Raw genomic sequence first — 12200 nt, 5'->3', positions numbered from 1 at the left:
TTCGGTGGCCCTAAATCTTAAGTGCTGAGGATGTGACACGGTTGGTATAGGACCTGCCTAGGATGTGCAGGACCTTGGTAAAATCCTCAGCATAGCATTAAATTGAGAATGGTGGCACATGCCTAGATTCCCAGCACTCAGGAGATGGAAGCAAGAGAGACCAGAAGTTTAAGGTCATCTTTGGCTACATAGCAAACCTGAAGCCAACCTAGGCTTCATGAGGACTTGTCGAAGAAGGAGGAGGAAGAGGAGGAGGAGGAGGAGGAGGAGGAGGAGGAGGAGGAGGAAGAGAGAGAGAGAGGAGAGAGGAGAGGAGAGGAGAGAGAGAGAGAGAGAGAGAGAGAGAGAGAGAGAGAGAGAGAGAGAGAGAGAGACTGAGAGAACAGCAATTACAGGACAAGTGACTCCTCTCAAACTGCACAGTATCCCACCGGTCCCACTGCTTGACACTGCTGTGTCCCTCTTCAATGGCCTCTTGAGTTCATATTCAGTTTTCAGCTTGAAAACTACTTTAGTTATTTCCATAACAAAGATTCCTAGAGATAAAGTAGACGGGCTGAACAGCACCTACATTTGAATCATAACTGACACACTTAATGATCCTCCCAAGAGACAGCATCAAAGGGACTGTCTGGAATTGACAGTAACAAAGAGGTGACCACTCCTGTGGCTCAGTCATCAGAAAGTAATCCGTCTTTGACATTTGTTTCCTTTTGATTAGTCTCCCCTACAATATGACCTAGAATGTGTGGAATGAGCTGTTCTTTACAGTTTTCCTCTGAGATGGAGGTTACTGCCTTTGTTTTACAAACAACAAAACAAAAGCAAAACCTAATCAAAGCACAGAGGAGTAGGTTTTTATCTACTGTGTCCCAGGTAGTCAGAACCAAAACTAGAACTTGGGCCTCTGGGATCTTTGAATTCTTCCTACTACTCTGTTGCTAGGCAACCTTTCTCGCTTTTGACTCTGTTCCAATGCAACTTGTTGCCATGGCAGTGCTGGGACAAGGAGCGGGTAAGTTGTAATTAAGCGGCAAGCTAGGAGAAAGGGGCTTTTATGTCCTTGTGTGGGGGTGGACAGGAGAAAAAGCTCCTGGCGCTGCAGTCAAGGTGCAGAGAGGGACGCGGAAGTAGGTTGGTGGCTGGGTGACTGTCTGTTGGGGCAGGCTGTTCATCATAACCGTCACTGAAAACCGTGTGCTGGCTAGTTTCTGTCAACTTGACATGCACTAGCATCGTCTGAGAAGAGGGAACTGCAGCTGAGGGATCGCCTCTATTAGACTGACATGTCTGTAGACATTTTCATGACTGTGGGAGGGCCCAGCCCACTGTGGGCAAATGGACCCCTTGGCAAATGGTCCTGGGTTGTGTAAGGAAGGAAACAGGGCAAGACACCGGGAAACCCGTAAGCTGAGTGTCTCTGTGCTCTTTGCTTTAGCTTCTTCCTCAGGTTCCTACCTGGAGCTCCTGCCCTGGCTTCCCTCAGTGATGAACTGTGACCCATAAGCCAAATAATCCCTTTCCCCTCCCTATATTGCTTTTAGTCGATGTTTTATCGAAGTAACAAAACAAAAACTAGAATACCATGTTTGCCCAGGGATGCTGGGCCTTTGTGTGCTGTCATTGCCCACTGTTGGCAAGGACATGAGCTGTCAAGGATGGGTGTTCAAGGCTGGGGGGGGGGGTGGCTCAGTGTCTATAGTGTTTGATACACATACCAGAGAACCTAGATTCAGACCCCAGAATCCATCTCAAACCTGGATGGGGTGCACATATATTTAATGCCAGCACTTAGGGGGTTAAGGGTGGAGTCAGGCAATTTCAGAGCTCATTGGCCAGTCAATCCAGTTGAATCTGTGAACACCAGGTCCAATAGAAGACTATTTTAAAAAATAAGATGGGAATCTAGGTGTGGTGGTGAATGCCTATGAGACAACACTTGGGAGACAGAAACAGCATGATCAGCCCGGCCGGGCTATATGAGACCCCAACTCCAAAGACCAAAATGACAGGGCTGGAGAAATGGTTTGTGCATAAGAGTACTTCCTTGTCTTGCAGAGAACCTGGGTTCACTTTCTAGCACCCACATCCTTCCAGAATTCCAGCTCTAACTCCAAGGATCCGACTCCTCCTTCTGTTTTCCAAGGGCACCAGGCATGCAAGAAAAAAACTCATAGACATAAAAAAATTAAAAAAAAATAAAAATATATGTTAAAATTCCAAAATAATGACGATTAATCAAGTGGCGAACAATTAAACCTCATTGACCTCTAACCTCCTCAAGTATGTACACACATGTGTACATGCAACGGAACACACAATGCACAGCCCCACAGGAACATGTGCATGAGTCACAAATATACAAAGAATAGGCATTCCATTTTGGTGGGCGTCTCTTCTATTCAATCCGGAATGAACAGGTAACATTGTTACAGCACCATCCTGGCTCAGACAGACCTAAGTTCTATGCCAGACTTTACGGCTTTGTGTTTTTTCTTGGTCTCCAATCTCTTCGCCTTCTAGTCATCGTCGAGGTGCTATGTCTGTTGAGTGAGAAGTGGCGCTAAGGCCTGAGAGCCTTGAGCGGAGCCAGGATGAATGACTAGCTTGTGACTCACCTGCCTGTTCTTTTTTGGATACTCTGCAGAGATAAAGTTCCAAACGTCTTTAGCACTCTATCAGTCAACAACCAAGTCGAGAGATTCCAAAACCTTCTTTGTGTTTTTGTCTTGGGAGGAGAATGTTCAAAAAGCAGATTTTGAAAAGATCTGAGAAAGTCAAGTTCTGTACCTCAGAGCTGTGTTATCTGCCCCAGGAATGAGTCACTGGCCGTGGGAGGAGAAGAGAAAGTGTTTTTTGAGGCGACACAATGGAGATCGAATGATGCAAGTGATTGCAATCGCCTCTTCAATTGAATCCAAGGGAATTTTTTTTTTAATTCATTCACTTGACTTTTTGAACACATCTTCTGTGTCAGGACCCATGTGCAAGATGAAGACATGAATAGAGAATGGTCCCTGCTTCCAGGGAGCTCAGGATTACTAGGAAAAAGGCATCCAAAATAATTCCACCTATGCAATAGCTGCTCAAAGGAGGTCCATGGCTAGAGTTTTGGGAGCCCCAGCAGGAAGCCTGGGCTTCGGTGAGGAGAGGAAACTGGAATTGGCTGAGCTAAGTCTTAAAGGACTAGGGCAATGGGTAGTGGGCAAGGGGTGGTAGGCAGCGAGCAGTAGGCAGTGGGCAGTGGATGGTGGGCCGTGGGCAGTGGGCAGTGGGCAGTGGGCAGTAGGCAGTGAGCAGTAGGCAGTGGGCAGTGGACGGTGGGCAGTGGGCAGTGGGCAGTGAGCAGTGGACGGTGGGCAGTGGACGGTGGGTAGTGGGCAGTGGATGGTGGGCAGTGGGCAGTGGATGGTGGGCAGTGGACAGTGGGCAGTGGACAGTGGGCAGTGGACGGTGGGCAGTGGACGGTGGGCAGTGGACAATGGGCAGTGGACGGTGGGCAGTGGGTGGTGGGCAGTGGGCGGTGAGCAGTGGGCAGGCTGATAAGGAGAGCAGGGATGTGGGCAGAGAGCCATGAAAGTAAGAAAGAACATGTCTTACGCAGGGCACCCACCAGGCTGTAGGAGGGACAAGCTGGGAAGGAGGCTGGCTCAGCTAGTGTTTGTACCTCCACTTGCAGGTCTGGCCCACACCAGAGATGATGTCCATTTTGAGAAGCACCCAGTCCCAACTATCTTTACAGAGTTTACATGTTCTCCCTCTGTGCTGTTTGCCCCGACTGTCCCCTTTGACCTACAGTTCCTGACCTCTTTTGTCACAGTGGGAACTCAGACCTTTACTGGTTAACCATGTTAAATGTGTGTTTGGAGGAGGTACACGCGTGTATTTGGATATAAATGCACATCCATGTGTGTACATATATGTGGAGGCCCAGAGCTGATGTTGGGAGTCTTCCTCAATAGTATTTCATATTAGTCACTGAGGCAAGGTCTTACTTGAGTCCAAAGCTCACCAATCGCACTGGTCTAACCAGCCAGCTTGCTCTAGGGCTTCTCCTGTCTCCAAATTCAGTGAAAGACCCTGTCTCAAGGAAAGGCAACAGAGCTAGAGAAAGACACCCAGTGTTAGCCCCTGGCTTATGCATGCACACAGGTCCATGGGCTTGCATATGTGTATATGTACCATGCACGTGTACATATACAAATTAAAGTATTTAATTAAGTTCTAAGAAATTTTAAGTGGAGGTTCAAAAAACAAAACATAAAACCCAGAGGCTGGAGAGAAAGCTCAGCTGTTAAGAGCACTTGCTGCTCTCAGGAGACCCTGGTTCTGTTCCTAGTATCCTCTCGGCAGTTGACAGCTGTTTTGTAATCCCAGTTCCAGGGACCCTGACACTTTATTTTGGCTTCTGTGGGCACCAGACATGCAGGTGGTGTGCAGGCATGCATGCAGGCAAAGCACTCACACCTATAAAATAAAAACAAATAAACACTTTAAAAAGAAAGAATAACCGATTCTCCAGAGTCAAGCCAGGAATAAGGTTGCTATGGCTGGCACTTAACAGCTGTCTAAGACCCAGTGGTCATCCCAAATCTTCCTTTTCATTCAAACCCAGAGAAGGAATGAGCCCTCCAGCATGACCGGTTCGCTGAGCTCCCATAATTACCAGCTAGCCGAGCCCCAAGCATGACCAGGGACCAGCCCAGAGAAAAATCTCAGGTTGCATCCATTCTTTGACACACGAGAAAGACCCAGGGTCAGGTGGAGGTCATAATGGTGGATAAACTCTTACCTTAAATGGGAGTGGAAGAAAATGGAATGGGTGCATCACGTCTCCTGTCTGAGACTGGGAGCTCAGCAAGTGAGCTTTAAAGTCCTGAGTGTCATAAAAGCTTGCTCTGAACTGCTGACTATGGGTACTGGGATGCTGGGGTGCAGGTGAGTCCTACCTGCAGGGCAGTTTGTCAGACACCAGAGATCAGATTTCTTCCTGCTTAACATACCCAAAAAAGCATTTCTGAGGGGTGTGTGTGTGTGTGTGTGTGTGTGTGTGTGTGTGTGTGCGCGCGCGCGCGCGCACATGCGCTGATAAGACACCAGAAGAGAGTATCAGATCCCCTGGAGTTGGAGTTACAGATGGTTGTAAGCTGCCTGATGTGGGTGCTGAGATCTCGATCTCTCTCTCTCTCTCTCTCTCTCTCTCTCTCTCTCTCTCTCTCTCTCTCTCTCTCTCTCTCTCTCTCTCTCTCTCTCTCTCTCTTTCCACCAAGCACTCTTAACTTCTTAACTGTTGAGCCATTTCTGCAGCCCAATCCTTCACTCTTATTTCTGGCCCCAAGACTCAAGATTTCCCTTTGCTTTAGGAAGTAGGAAGGACTGCTCTCCCTGCCCAGAGATGGGTCCTGTGCTTCCTGCCTGTTTAAATGTCAGGATCCCGAAAACCTCTTTTCAAAAGGTAAGCGGCTGGGAAATAACTAAGCATAGATTACTTTGACTTGAGGATCACCTTTTCTAAACCCAAACTAAGATCCTTCCAGGAAAATGCTGCATTTTATGCATAAAGAACACAGATGCAGTGATAGTTCTCCAAACACAAGAAAAAGCACATTTTTTAAGCATCCCATCGCCCCTGTAAAAGCAAGTTGTTTTGATATTTTTGTTGCCTATTTGTCTTATTCACATATAATTTTATGAAGTGCTAATTACTATGAAAACATTTTTATATTTTACTTTTTACACTCAGTAACACATTAGTAAAATTTCCAACTTGTCACATAGGTTCTCTAATTGTCACATTTAATTACCTCATAATATTTAGTTGAGTGAGTTGATTATAATCTATTAACTTTTCCCTCATGGCTAGATGTTTAAGCAAGTTCTAATTATTTTGTTAGTATGATTAATGCTTCCACGAGCGTCTTCCTGTTTCTGTTGATTAATTCCCTCAGGATAAACTCCTGTGGGTGGAATTTGTGGTCTAGGAGGCCGAACAGAGACTTCTGAATGAGTTTCCTCTCGTCTGACCCAACCCTCTAGTTCACACCTGATTGGCTGCTTAAATGGGATGAAGGAAAGAGAGGAGAACAGTTTTTAAATAAATACTTATTTTAAGTGTATATGTGGGTACCTGAATGCATGCGTGCGTAGAGAGTCTGCAGAGGTCAGAAGAGAGCATTGGATCCCTCGGACCTAGAGTTACCGAGAGCTGTGAGATAATGTGCAGATGCTGAAAACTGAGCCTGGGTCCTCTGCAGGAATGGTGAACGCCCTCTGCTGGGCCATCTCACTGGCCCTGTCGTTTCTGACAGTTTTATCCAGTATAATTTTATATTGATTGAAGATGTCACGGGGATGTGCTCTCTACTTTCCCACATCCCCACTGACCTCTTCGTCTTATTCTTTTGCCTGACTCAATGGCATTATGTATTGGCCTGCTCCCTTTGCAAAGGGCTAGCCTCTTCACCCCTCCTCAGCTCTCCTCATTGTTTTGTGTCATTCCTAACATTGTAGGTGAGACTTTGTCTCCCATGGGCACATGAAGGCAAAATCTTTGTTCTACTCAGTGCATCTCCCAGATTTATAACCTTCCTGGCACAAACTGGGTTCTGGATAAAACTGTGTTAAATAGACAATTGTACAGATTTGAGGGCCACTGTGTGTGTGTGTGTGTGTGTGTGTGTGTGTGTGTGTGTGTATGTGTGTGTGTCTGTGTAAGTGTGTGTATATGTGTGTCTGTGTGTGTGAGTGTGTGTGTATGTGTGCGTGTCTGTGTCTGTGAGTGTGTGTGTGAGAGTGTGTATGTGTGAGTGTGTGTGTATGTGTGTCTGTATGTGTGTGTCTCTGTGTGTGAGTGTGTGTATATGTGTGTCTGTGTGTGTGAGTGAGTGTGTGTGTGTGTGTGTGGCTTTTGAGATGGGGTTTTTCCGTGTAGCCCTGGCTGTCCTGGAACTCAGTCTGTAGATCAGGCTGAGCTTGGGTTCAGAAATCCGCCTGCCTCTGCCTCCCAAGTGCTGGTTAAAGGTATTCGCCACCACTGCCAGCAAATTTGAGGGCCTTAAAAAAATCTTTGACTGGATAATGAGGTAGTGGCTCCCAGTGAAAACTCTTGATGAGGACTGTACAGGAGCAACCTGTTCCTCACTCCAGGTTCCCACACAGGAGGGTATTTTACTTTAGCTTTTAGATTTATTAGTTTTATCTGTATGGACGTTTCCTACACGTTTGTATGGGAACTGCACATGGTGCTCCCGAGTAGTGAGAAGAGGATGTCAGATCCCTTTGAACTTGGGTTCTAGATGGGTGAGAGCAGCCATGAGAGGGGTGGGAACTGAACCTGGGTCCTCTGTGAGCAAGTGCTCTTAACTGCTGACCTGCCTTTCCTACCAACAAGAGGAGTGTTTTCTAGAACTCTGCATGGCTCTTCTTACCCACTCACTCACTCACTCACTCACTTACTCACTCACCCACTCACCCACTCACTCACTCACCCACTCACTCACCCACTCACTCACCCACTCACTCACTCACTCACTACTAACTCATTCACTCACTCACTCACCCACCCACTCACTCACTCACCCACCCACTCACCCACTCACCCACTCACTCACTCACCCACTCACCCACTCACTCACTCACCCACTCACCCACTCACCCACTCACCCACTCACCCACTCACTCACTCACCCACCCACTCACCCACTCACTCACCCACTCACTCACTCACTCACCCACCCACTCACCCACTCACCCACTCACTCACTCACTCACCCACTCACTCATTCACTCACTTACTCACTCACCCACTCACCCACTCACTCACCCATTCACCCACTCACTCACTCACTCACCCACTCACTCACTCACCCACTCACTCACTCACTCACCCACTCACTCACTCACTCACCCACTCATTCACTCACTCACCCACCAACTCACTCACTCACCCACCCACTCACTCACCCACCCACTCACTCACTCACCCACTCACCCACTCACCCACTCACCCACTCACTCACTCACCCACTCACTCATTCACTCACCCACTCACTCACTCACCCACTCACTCACTCACTCACTCACCCACCCACTCACCCACTCATTCACCCACTCACTCACTCACCCACTCACTCACTCACTCACTCACCCACCAACTCACTCACTCACCCACCAACTCACTCACTCACTCACCCACTCACTCACTCACTCACCCACCCACTCACTCACCTACCCACCCACTCACTCACTCACCCACCCACTCACTCACTCACTCACCCACCCACTCACTCACTCACCCACTCACTCACTCACCCACTCACCCACTCACTCACCCACTCACTCACTCACCCACTCACTCACTCACCCACCCACTCACTCACTCACCCACTCACTCACCCACTCACTCACTCACTCACTCACCCACTTACTCACTCACCCACTCACTCACCCACTCACTCACCCACTCACTCATTCACTCACTCACTCACTCACTCACTCACTCACTCACTGATGATACTGAGTGATCTAATGGTTGCGTTTTGGAGACAGAAAGATTATGTGCTTTCTTCCTCAATTTGGGGAGACGGTTTCCTAGGGAAGAGGCAAATATCCTGTTGGCTTCTCTGTATCGTACTTCACTGGGGAAGGGGCTGTGGGTTGTTTGGTTTTGTGTACTGTCTAAATGGAAGCAGTATCAGCATTTTCTAAAGGATGGGGTTCTTGATAAGATGTTAGTCTGGCTACTGGGTGTAACTCTCAATTTTGAGTTTAGAGAAAAGAAGTTCTATTTCACCCCTACCCCTTTTTTCTCCTTAGCCCTCTTCCCTTCCCCCAGTACCACCCGCATCCTACTCCCTTCCCTTGAAGTTTTCTCGATCTTGCTGTCCACTAGTTTCCTGCCTTATATGGCTACTCCAAATTAAACTCAGATAGTTACAGTAGATTCAAAGCTGATCCACATCTGACAGAGAGACCATGTGGTGCTTGCCTTTCTGAGTCTGCGTCACACCTCATTCTGAGTGGTTGCTTTCTAGCTTCATCTTTCACCTGCTAATTTCCTACTCTCATTGTATCTTACATCCGAGTAACATCCATTGTGTATGTGTAACACGTTATCCACTCACTGGTCAGTTGATGGGCACCTAGACTGTTTCCATCTCCTGGCGACTGTGAATAAGGCAGCAATGAATGAGTAAGCAATATCCCTGTGGTAGGACACAGAGTTCTTTGGGAATATGCCCAGGAGTGGTAGAGCTTCATCATTGATCATTGATCATTGATCACTGATATGCTTGTAAGGAATTCTGAAGGGACCTAGACACTCAGTTCTCCATCTGGCTGTGAAGAACCTTTGTGTGACTTCTGAGAGAAGACTCCCTTACCCATAACTGTCTATCAGTGGTGCTGTATGGGATGAAAGGGTAGAGTAATGGTTGTCTTGGAGTAATGGTTTCAAAATGGAAAGACTGACCTAAAGACAAATATTCAGGTACATTGGAGATGCCAGGCTGCGTTGGGATGAAAGTATTCAGCATACTAGTTCATTCTCCAAGGAGTGAACGAAGGGTGGATGGAGGGATGGAGAGATGGAGGGATGGAGGGGTGGAGGGATGGAGGAATGGAGGGATCATTGTGTTCCTGAAGGGATGCTTGTGACAAACATATGGCCACAAGCAAAGTCCAGAGATCTGATATAAGAACATGAAAGGTTAAACTCTCTTGAGGTTGGGGTGAGAAAGTTGGGAAGGTAGGCCAGCCATTTCTTACAATGATCGCCTGTCCCCATTCTACAGTTGTAGATGATGAGGCCTGGAAAGCTCATTTGCTCTGTACCAACAGATGAGGTGCAGAACAGGTATGAACAGGTATGAACAAATGACTCCTCTTCACTGCACTCCACTTCCTCCCAGAACTCTCCAGAAAGAGGGAGCCTTTGGAAGGTGGGAGAGGACCTTTGTCACTAAGAGGATAAGAGTAACTCAGGGGCAGTATCTGTTTTCCTGTAAAGTAGCCAATCTTGAATCTGTGGCCACCATCAGCAAGTTGTGGGGAAGTCAAGCCAATGTTTCCAGCTTCTCCCACATCCCTTGCCCTTGGCAGGAGTTCATTTCATTAACAGAACCCTCAGCACCGGGACTTAAGTAGACCATGACAGCGAGACCTGCATTCCATATATAGATATAGAAACCGAGGCATAAGGGTGTAGCTGATGAGCTCAAGGTCACACGGACTGCTGGACCTGGTCTTTGGATATTGGTCACTTTGCGTATAAACCTACGTCTTTAGCCAATCTACAGCACTACCTCACCTGTGACTCCTACAGGAGAGGAAGGGCCTTTGACTCTTTTCTCATGGTTCTGTAGATCTTTTGAAACCTACCTTCATCCTTCCCTGAGCTCTTATGACCTGACTTTTGTGACCCTTGAGTCCTTGTCCCCAGGCTGGGTTTGGCCAATGGGAAGCATAGGCAAGAAGTGGGGGGCAGGAAGGAAAAGTGCACAGGATGTTTATTTTCCTAAATCACCTTTGCCAAACAACAGATTGGCTATGTCCTTAAGAGATGACCACAACTCTAGCTGTTTTCTTCAGGTTCTGATAGTCTGCCCTTCCCTCCCTCCCTCCCTCCCTCCCTCCCTCCCTCCTTCCCTCCCTCCCTCCTGGCCTGGGGTGGTAGTGACTCCTTTGCCTGGTAAGGTCCAGGTGTATCACTGTTTTGCAATTCCAATAACCATTCTTCATAAGCTCTTTCCTACTTGCTCAGAGCCTAACAACTGTTCTTTGTTGATATCTGTAGCCTCCTTGATTACTAGATTGGACCATCCTGAGGGCTGGGCCAGATATAAAACCAGAGTGAATGAGAGAGAGAGAACATTCAGATTCTAGATTAGGGAATAGAATTAGCCCCACTGGGGAACCCACTGCTTAGAGCTCTGACCTAACACTCTACCACTCCACACTGCTTGTTAATAAGCTACCCTCCTGTCCCCTGTTCCCCACCCTGTTGCTTCTGCACTGGACCAGCTCTTACATCATGACACGGAAGTATTCAGTAGTAGCTGGGAAAGTCCCTGCTGTCCCAGCCAGCAGATGTGTTTGGAAGATCACTGCACTTGGAGATCTGATATCACAACAGGAAGGTGGTTCTCATGAAAGCCAGCTGGGGATTCGGAGAGAAAGTTCCCTTGGAAAACATTTGCATATATCGTGCTTCCATTCCAACCGTGTGACTGATGGCTAAGAAGCATGAAGTGAAGAATGGCAGCATAGGACGATAAAGGAGGTTTTTGCATCCACTATGACCTGACATTGTTCTGGAGTGAAATATCTCAAATACATAGCAACCAAAGGCCAAAAGCTATGAAGCTAGCACACCACAGCCTAGGCTTGCTGAAAATGACTCTTTAGGACCCTGAAGGCTCCCCAGAGGCATAGGCACATCAGTAGTCTCCTGTGATCACCACGAACCCTGGGAAGTGCCCCCGTCAGGCTGTGCAGCGTTTCCTCCGAGACCTCATAGCTTCTGGAAAGTTCCTATGCAGCTCCTTTGAATATCTACGGCAGCACCAGTCCTAGTGTTTGAAAATTCACTCCCTGAGGCCTTGTAGCTTAGCTGGGTAAAGCAATTGCCTGCTAAAACCTCACGCCCACGGAGTCAGAAGATAACCTAGAAATGCTCAGGCAACTGGACACGGAAGCTTTTTAATTTTAATTTTCTATATGTAGGGGTATTTGACTGCACGAGTGTCTGTGCACAGTGCCTATGCAGACCAGAAGAGGGAATTGGATTCCCCTGGGACTAGAGTTACAGCAGGCAATGATCTGCCACATGGGTGCTGGGGACTGAATCTGGGTCCTCCAGAAGAACAACTAGTATTTTAACCACGGAACCATCTCTCCAGCTCCTGATTGCAGCATTTGGGAGACGTAGGCAGGAAAAACACAACTCTAAAGGCAGTCTAGGCTATGTAGTGAGGCCTTGTCTTAAGAAAAGAGGAAAGAAAAGAGAAGGAGATAGCTTAGGGGGTAAAGGTGCTTCCCAAACAACTCTGATGACCTGAGTTCGACTCCCAGAACCCATATAAAGGAGACAATTGTCTCCTAAAGGTTGTCCTCTGACTTCCACACTTGGACCGTAGGATGCACATACACACACCTTTCCTATCATACACACAAAGTAAAATAAAAATTTAACTTTAAATTTT

At 47.5% G+C, this 12200-nt stretch overlaps 1 long non-coding RNA gene across 1 annotated transcript in view; it reads left to right on the top strand.

The window, feature by feature from the left end:
* Window positions 1-987: 987 nt before the first annotated feature.
* LOC120099909 (uncharacterized) overlaps window positions 988-12200 on the top strand; it is a 43782-nt gene continuing 32569 nt past the window's right edge. The window contains exon 1 of the long non-coding RNA XR_015647454.1: window positions 988-1015. This is a non-coding gene — a long non-coding RNA (uncharacterized LOC120099909). The remainder of the gene's footprint in view (window positions 1016-12200) is intronic.

Source organism: Rattus norvegicus, chromosome 1 (genome assembly GCF_021556685.1).
Source record: "Rattus norvegicus strain SHRSP/BbbUtx chromosome 1, alternate assembly SHRSP_T2T, whole genome shotgun sequence".
Lineage (NCBI taxonomy): Eukaryota > Metazoa > Chordata > Mammalia > Rodentia > Muridae > Rattus > Rattus norvegicus.
This window is presented reverse-complemented; position numbering and strand designations above follow the sequence as displayed.